At 40.8% G+C, this 7,610-nt stretch overlaps 1 pseudogene; it reads left to right on the forward strand.

The window, feature by feature from the left end:
- The window catches only part of LOC117553664, a 50,008-nt pseudogene extending 48,842 nt beyond the window's left edge, over positions 1–1,166 (forward strand).
- Positions 1,167–7,610: the final 6,444 nt, after the last annotated feature.

Raw genomic sequence — 7,610 nt, forward strand, 5'->3', positions numbered from 1 at the left:
TAGCATGATAGGTCCACTTTAAGTGAGTTTTTATTGTGTTAACTTGTGTATTTATGCTTTTTAGATTGACTTTCTCTCTATCTCTGTCCATCTGTTCTAGAAACCGAAAGGAAAAGAGAGATGTCACAGCTGTCAGCAATGTGACAAATCCTTTACTTCACACAGGAGAAGAACCGTACAGCTGTCAAGAGTGTGGGACAACTTTCACTCAATCAGGTCATCTCAAATCACATCACCGTATTCATACTGGAGAAAAACCATACAGCTGTGAAGAGTGTGGGACAACTTTCAGTACATCAGGTGATCTACAAAAACATCACCATATTCATACTGGAGAAAAACCGTACTGGTGTGAAGAGTGTGGGAAAACGTTCACTACATTAAGTGCTCTCAAATCACATCACCGTATGCACACTGGAGAAAAACCATACAGCTGTGAAGAGTGTGGGAAAACTTTCACTGAATCAGGTGCTCTCAAATCACATCACCGTATTCATACTGGAGAAAAACCATACTGGTGTGAAGAGTGTGGGAAAACGTTCACTACATTAAGTGCTCTCAAATCACATCACCGTATTCACACTGGAGAAAAACCATACAGCTGTGAAGAGTGTGGGACAACTTTCACTAGATCAGGTCATCTCAAATCACATCAACGTATTCACACGGGAGAAAAACTTTACAGCTGTGAAGAGTGTGGGACAACTTTCACTAGATCAGGTCATCTCAAATCACATCAACGTATTCACACTGGAGAAAAACCTTACAGCTGTGAAGAGTGTGGGAAAACGTTCACTACATCAAGTGCTCTCAAATCACATCTTCGTGTTCACACAGGAGAAAAACCATAGTGTTTTAAAGAGCCGCAATTAAGCATATTTTGTTTTTTTCACAGTTTACACTAAACAATTCCCATCTATAGAGTGGCGAAGTCACGCCCATCTACTTCCGCTCCATGGGACCTTATTTCGGAAAAATAATGTATTGAAGTCAATGGAGAGAGAAAACATATCTTTCGATCCCGTTTGAATAGTGCCATGAATTACACATATGATGTTTGTTAATCTTAAAAAATAATTTCCATGTCAAAAAAGTCACAGTTTGTCGTAAAACTGTTGAAATATAAGACTATGAAAAATACGCAACTACAAAGACTACTAATCCCAGAGTCGCGTAAGTGATGTCACAATTGTTTTCCTCCACTGAGAGATAGCTAAGATCAGCGCCATATAGATATAATCTATCTATATGGCGCTGGCTAAGATAAGATAACTTTAACAAGATGCCTGTGTGCTTAGTACCAGGTTGTTATCATACCAGCAATGGGTCTTGCTCGTTCTTTCGCTTCCCATCTGATGGAAGGACCAGGAGTGGCTGGATCAAGTTAGCTACCTAGCTAGTAGCTAGCACGTCAGTTAGCATTACAGCCGTGTCATTTGTATTAGCCTTAATATGAAGTAACATTAAGTAACCCAACATGTAAGTAAGAGTAGTAGTCATATATCGTGAACCCTTTGAAGAGTACTGTCACCGGTGTGATCATTCTATAATACACAATTTAAGCCCGGGGGAGAAATGCCAACGCTAGCATCGGCGATCGCCGATCTGTTCTACTTCATGCTATCTGCAGAAATGGTTGACGTAAACATTAAAAGACCAGGCAGTTCAGAGAGAATCAAAGGAAGGCAGGCAGCTTTGCATGACATTCTTCTGGACGTGTTTCATTGTGGTGATAGTGAGGGGAGTCAATCCTTTTGTTGACAAGACAGTAGTGACGGCCATCTTGGTGACGTGTGTTGTTCTGCGAGACCGGAGATGTAGTTCATTGAGCGTTTCAGACAAACAAATGTGTTCACAGTTTTACGACATTTTTTTTTTTTTTTACTTGCAAAATTATCTTTCAAATTGACAAACATCATATGTGTAATTCGTGGCACAATTCAAACTGGATCGAAAGATAATCTTTGTCTCTCCATTGACTTCAATACATAATTTTTTCGAAAATAAGGTCCCATGGAGCTCCACTCTATTGGCCTTGTGTTGGGTAATCCTTTTTTCCATTACAGATCCCATCCTAACAGCGCCATCTGTTGACGTAACGTCAGAATTGACAGGCATAATGTTCACTGTTCCTTTAAGTTTCGTTTTCAGGCTGTCCATCTGCCGACAGCTGTTTCAAACAGCTGACATTATTGCAGCATTAAATCCAAGCCATTGTCCAATGCAGCTTATGATTCCAATATACGATCCAGTTTTAATGCTGCTCATACCCGGCCGCTTTCCCAGCCTTGGCTCTCGGCCTCTCCTTTCGCCGTCTTGATGAGCGCAGGTGGTGACAATCTCCAGCTCATTGTGAGGTGTTGTCCAGCTGATCCGGGATGATGGTGTCAGTTGTGAAGTAATCCAATTGTTTATCCGGTGAAAACGATCCTTAATCCAATGCGATATGTTTCTTATATTGTCCAGTTTCACTCAGAGTACGATTCTACTTAATGTAATGGCAGTTTAAATGTTCCAGTGTCCTATATCTTTTTGCCATTACTTCACAGGAGGGTTTAGAGTGATCCTGACGCAGACGCAAACATATGAAGTTCCGGTCTTTTGCTGAAGTTTTAGAATGATGTTTTATTGCTTTACATACCAAGGTTTAAGTACACGGTGTCAATAGTTGTAGTATGAGCATCTGCTGGGGCTGGCTGGCCGTCTGGTAGAATCAGTATGCTCTTCCTGTCCTCTCACCTATGACCTCTCGCAGCTAAACCCCGCCACCAAGTGTTCAAAAATAATATTGCACTATACATGTAATTAAGGTAAACTGAGACACCAACAACACCCATAAAATGGCTCCTACAAAGAGTGTGGGAAAACGTTTTCTTAAAGTATTCTCTTGTTGAAATGATCAGACTACCAAAAATAAAATGGCCTTAGAAACAGACTCGTAACCCTGCATATTTGTTGTGTTTTGCAGCATATTATAAACATGTCATTCCCTTATCTTCAAATACCCCAGGTTGTGAAGGTATGTATTTGAGGTGTACTGTCCACATCGCAGACCTGAAGTCGTGCAGTCATTTCTCAAAGATGGTGTGGCATATAGGGAGGTGCAATCTCCTGATGATATAGACTGTATTATAGTGGACATCTGCAACCCTAGAAAACAAGATAACATTAGGATAATCAATGTATACAACCCATGTCCAAATCTAACCACTGATATATTTAAAGACATAGCAGAATATAAACATAGGAAGGAAGTCTGGTGTGGTGATTTCAATGCACACAACAGTCTATGGGGCAGCAACCATACAGACAGTAACGGAAACATAGTGGAAGAAATGCTGGAGGAAAGAACACTAGTATGCCTTAATGATGGACATGGCACAAGAGTAGATGTTCACAGGGGGAAAGTCTCATGCCGGCTGCTGCCTTCCTGGTCCTCTTAACTGTGTTAATGTGTGTTGCATGTAAATGAGCTGTGCGATTGCCCTGCCGTGATTGGCTGCCATCTCCTGGTCCCCCCCCTGAAGATTGTGATTGGAGCACGCCGGGTCTGACGCACTCCAATCGCAGCGTACAGCCGGCATACACCTGCTGGAGACGACTACAAAGCCTGGGGACAATCATCACTCTGGAGGCTCTGTTGAGTGAACAGACGCCTCTCGCTACTTGCTCTTCGGTCTGTGGTTAAATTGTGTGGTCTGTGTTTTGTAGTGTGATATGATTTTCTTTAGTTAGTACCACTTTGACAGTGAGGGTTTTAGTTACTATTTAGTTTATCTATTTCTTTGTATGTAAACAGGCTCCCTTTTTAGAGTCCTCCCTTTGTTTGGTTGTTTATGTAAACTTGCGCCCTTGTGGCCACTTTGTTTGTTTCAGGCTGCCTGCCTGTCATTTTGTTTCACCCTGGTATAATAAAGCCATTTATAATTATTACCAATTCCAATCTGGTGTATGTTGCTTTCCTCTTCCCCTAGTCGGGACGTAACAAACTGTTTGGTTCATACATGTGAATGGTTTGTTTTGAATAACTCCACTGTAGGAAGTGACCATTATCCAGTGCTTCCTAAAATGAATAATAATGTATATATGCAGGAAGGAGGTGTAATAACCAGGTGGTGCTTTGCTAAAGCTGATTGGGGGAAATGTAGGATATGGTGTGAGGAGTCGGTACACCTGCTAACATCAGAGGGAAGCATAGAGGTCATTACAAGCCACATAACGCAACATATACTAAATGCAGCAGAGAACAGTATACCCAAAGCAACAACCAAGGGTAGGAAGAAAGTGGTGCCATGGTGGAATGAGGAATGCAGCAGGGCTACTAAAGAGCGAAACCATGCATTTAGAGAATTAAAGAAACATGACACAAAATAATGTTATAGAGTATCAAAGGAAAAGGGCAGCTGCTCGAAGGACAGTAAAATACACAAGAGAACATGGAGAGAATTGTGTTCTACCATTGGCAGAGGAGTAACATTAGGTGATGTCTGGTCCATGTTTCAGCAGATGAGTGGGGAAAGGAAATCCATTAAAATGCCAGCTTTGGTTGATGGGGAGAGGCTGGCAGTGACAGATAAAGAGAAGGCAGGTATGTTAGGAAGGACACTTGCAGCAGTACATAGTGGGGAGCATCTCAGTGATATCCATAGGCAGCAAAAACAGCAGTTACTAGCAGAGAATGAAAAGGTGAAGGAGAAGAGACAGGATAATAGGTCAGCTCTGGATGTGGAATTAGTAAGAATGAGTAATGACGTGGGAAAAACATTGAAAATGAAAGAGATAATGGCAATAGTGTACTTTGACATTGAAAAGGCGTATGACTCTGTGTGGAGGGAGGGGTTACTGATCACATTGAGGAGAATGGGTATTGGAGGGAGAATGTTCAATTGGGTAAGGGCCTTTTGAACAGACAGGACATTTAGAGGAAAGGTTGGAGCAGATATTTCCAATTATTTAGAAATAGAAAATGGTATTCCCCAAGGGAGTGCAGTCAGTCCAATATTATTTAACATCATGATTAATGACATGTTGACATGCTTAGACTCATGCATCCAATGGGCTCTACATGCAGATGATGGGGCTATGTGGATGAGGGGAAGACATGCCCCATACATAATGGAGAAGCTAGAGCGATTAAAAAAGTGGAGAGGTGGTCATATAACTGGGGATTCAAAATGTCAGAAAGCAAGTCATGCTACATGGTATTTACAAACAAACACAAGATTGATGGCCAACAGCTAACACTATATGATCGTCCAATGACAAAGGTGAATGAGTTCAAATACCTAGGACTGTGGTGTGATAGCAAATACACATGGAACATGCATATTAATCAAGTGGAAACAAAATGCTAAAAAGTATTAAATGTATTGCGAGCTGTAGCTGGATGCAACTGGGGCTCAGACAAACAAGCATTAATAGACATTTACAGATTGCCTATAAAAACAACATTAAACATTAAATAATCAGTTGCATTAATTTATTATGGCTTTATCTGCAGCTTTTCCAGAGTCATTTCTTATGATTACATTTATCCACAGGCCAACAACAGCTTCAACAAAACTATTTCCCTCAAAGAACAAACCAAACATGCCCTGTTGTATTGAGAGAGAAAGTGCAGAAGGAAACATCCATTAAACTCAGGTTGCTCTGTGATGCTAATTGAGATACTTAGCATCTCATTGGGTGCAAGGTCATCAATGTTTGGGCTCAGGCTCTGAGCGGAGGAGACCCTCAGGATGGAGTGAAGGTGTGCGTGCAATATACCGGCAGGCCAGATCCAGGGGCGCTGCCAGGGATTTTGGGCCCCATGGAAATATATCACATTGGGCTCCACCACCAGGCCCAGGCCACGCCAACCAAGCACAATTGCTGTAACCACACCTCCAGAACCCAACCGACTCATTTATTCTTTAAATAGCTCTACCTGTACAGGCTTGCATCTATCTTGTAGTCCAATACTAACTACACACTATTTACTGACACTGAGCGGTGAACATATAACACTGTGCAGACGTGCAACATTCTGCTGCAGTAGAATTCACTATTTGATATAACACTAACATTCCTGACAATAGACCTCAATAGTCTTTTATGGAGTACATGCCTTTTTAATAACATTTTTGAATGGAACATTCAAAAATCAAAATAACTATAACTTAAATATACATGACCTCTTAAATTAAAATAAAGTGAACATTAACACCAATATTATCATTTATAAAAAACATAAGCAGCAGATTTTTTTAATTAAATATACATACCAACTACAAAATAAGCGTCTCAACATGCATCTTGTGTGTAGTGATCCAATATCATTACCATAGCCTTGCCCTTTAACAGTTACTACGAGCCCTGGCTCAGCCTTACTCACCAAGAGCCCATCGCCTAGCCTTCTTACAGGCAAAGTCACTGATCAAGTCCTTGAAGTCCAGCTTTCTAGCCAACTGCATGGCTTTCAATGGACAGCATGGCAAGACTGCACAGCCTTATGGGGGGACAGGGCTGCGGAGCCTATGGATCTGTTGGTCCTGGCACCAGGGGGAGGGACAACTGATTTAGTATGAATGGCTGCTAAAAATGTACCTGCATGTATTAAATGTCAGCTAAAAGAGGAGTGAAATGAAAAACCTCTGAATTTTCTGTGACGATATTAACAGTACTTAAAGGGGAATTTGAGTACTTTATTTATGTGTTTATGATTTAATTTCGGAGCAACCAGCTCGAGTGCGCTAGAATTTGAAAATACACAACCGGAGAAAATCTGCTACTTCCTTACAGAGCCCCTCCTCCAACACACACGAACGCGCACATGACCAATGGGGGCACGAGATAAGTTTGTACACTAGTGCTGGGGGGAAACGATTATTTTGAAAACGATTAATCGGGCGATTATTTGATCGATTAGTCGACTAATCTAACGATTATTTTTCTGTTGTTCAATTCATAAAAAACGTAATGTAAAAAAAACGTAATGTAAAAAAAAAATGTTTCACGATACTGTGTCTCAGGGGATCTTAATATTTAATAACCTATTAATGTGTTATACCAGATTAACGGAAATAATCTCAGTTAACTGACGATACAAACCATGTTTACCAAAACAAAACACAAGTCTCATAAGAAGCATCTAAATGACCCCTGAGCGAAAAATGCTAACGGACATTGGCACAGAACTCAAGATAAAAGTACCCTTATTACTTATCGTAGCTGCACATACAATATATCCTATTAAAGCTGAGACTCCACAGATTATGTAGGTATATAGTATCATCACTGAGTGATCCGGACTCGCGACAGGGGAAGCAAATACAGTCATCACAACACGTACCTTTACAGAGCTTCTAGGGAGATTGTCTCACCACCGTAGCTATCAATCTGATCAAAAGATGTGTTCAATGGCATTAAAATGAGAAAAAACGCAGCTGAATCGGTTAATCCATAGGTTTTTAACGTCTATGTATAAAGAAATGATTGAATTTATAATCCATAATTCCATTTAATGTAAAAATCGGAGAGCAAATGCTAGCTGGTAATGGTAGCCACCACAGCTAGCTGCTGCTTTCGGTCAAGCAGCAGTCTCAGTGAGATATAAATATCTTTGCGTTTTG

The sequence above is a fragment of the Gymnodraco acuticeps genome, unplaced genomic scaffold (assembly GCF_902827175.1).
Source record: "Gymnodraco acuticeps unplaced genomic scaffold, fGymAcu1.1, whole genome shotgun sequence".
Classification (NCBI taxonomy): Eukaryota; Metazoa; Chordata; class Actinopteri; order Perciformes; family Bathydraconidae; genus Gymnodraco; species Gymnodraco acuticeps.